Below are 1,764 nucleotides of genomic sequence, written 5' to 3' on the forward strand. Positions count from 1 at the left end.
AACGTCGCATTCGGTGATATGCCAACCTCCATGATAATTCAAACTCCGGGATCCAAATGGCAAACTTCTAGAGTAAGCCATGGAAATGAAATCCAAGTCGACAGACTTGTTTTCCTCGCGTCTTTGATAGCCCTTAAATCTTCAGATATTAATATCATTTTGGGTATGGACTGGATGTCAGCTCATCAAGCCAAAATTGATTGCTTCTCTAGGACTGTTCAACTCACTCACCCTTCGGGCAAGATAGTCAATGTCCTAACCCGAATAGCCAAGCGACAATTATATTCTCTTAACGCCAGCCCTTTGCCAGACCTTGAGGACGTTCCGGTAGTCCGTGACTTCCCGGATGTCTTTCCAGAGGAATTGCCAGGTGTTCCACCTGACAGGGATGTTGAGTTCGTAATAGACCTCATCCCCGGAACCGTTCCGATTGCTAGAAGACCTTATAAGATGCCCCCTCTAGAACTAGCCGAGCTTAAGAAACAACTCGATGAGTCCTTGAAAAAGGGTTTCATCCGACCTAGCTCATCTCCGTGGGCTTGCCCCGTCCTATTCGTCAAGAAGAAGGATGGTACGGACCGGATGGTTGTAGATTACCGACCTGTCAATTTGGTCACAATCAAGAACAAATATCCACTTCCCAGGATCAACGACCTGTACGATCAGCTCGCTGGATCCTCAGTCTTCTCCAAGATGGATTTGAGGTTGGGCTACCATCAAATCAAAATCAGAAACGGGGACATTCCTAAAACGGCCTTTGTTACTCGTTATGGCCAATACGAGTACACCGTCATGTCCTTCGGTTTAACCAACGCTCCAGCCACCTTTTCTTGGTTAATGAACTCAATCTTCATGGAGTATTTGGATAAATTCGTCGTGGTTTACCTCGATGATATACTCATCTACTCCAAGAACGAGGAAGAACATGCCGAACATCTAAGGCTAGTGTTGCAGAAACTTCGAGAGCATCGCCTTTATGCCAAATTTTCTAAATGTGAATTCTGGTTGTCAGAAGTGACCTATCTGGGTCATGTAATATCTGGTAAAGGTATTGCTGTTAACCCTGAGCGAGTTCAAGCCGTCCTTAATTGGACTCCACCTGAATCGGTCAAGCAAGTTCGGAGTTTTCTGGGCTTAGCGAGCTATTGTCGTCGCTTTGTCGAGAATTTCTCCAAGGTTGCCAAACCTCTAACCGAACTCCTCAAGAAAGATAAGAAGTTCGAGTGGACTCCACAATGTGAGCGCAGCTTTCAGGAACTGAAAAGATGCCTGACTTCTGCTCCCGTACTGGTACCGCCAGACTTCTCTAAGGACTTTGTTATCTACTGCGACGCCTCGCGACAAGGACTAGGTTGCATTCTCATGCAAGATCGACACGTAATTGCCTACGCTTCACGGCAATTGCACCCACACGAGGAGAATTATCCTACTCATGATCTAGAGCTTGCAGCTGTAGTCTATGCACTTAAGACCTGGCGACATTACCTCCTCGGTAATCGTTGCGAAATATTCACTGATCACCAAAGTCTGAAGTACATTTTCACCCAACCGGATCTGAATCTCAGGCAAAGACGTTGGGTTGAGTTGATCACAGACTTTGACCTAGGGATAACCTACACCCCAGGGAAAGCCAACGTCATGGCTGATGCGCTAAGTCGTAAATCTTATTGTAACAATCTGATGCTACAACAAAGTCAACCGCTTCTCCATGAGGAATTTCGGAAGCTTAACCTTCACATTGTTCCTCAAGGTTTTCTTTCCACC

This window comes from Triticum dicoccoides, chromosome 4A (assembly GCF_002162155.2).
Source record: "Triticum dicoccoides isolate Atlit2015 ecotype Zavitan chromosome 4A, WEW_v2.0, whole genome shotgun sequence".
NCBI lineage: Eukaryota > Viridiplantae > Streptophyta > Magnoliopsida > Poales > Poaceae > Triticum > Triticum dicoccoides.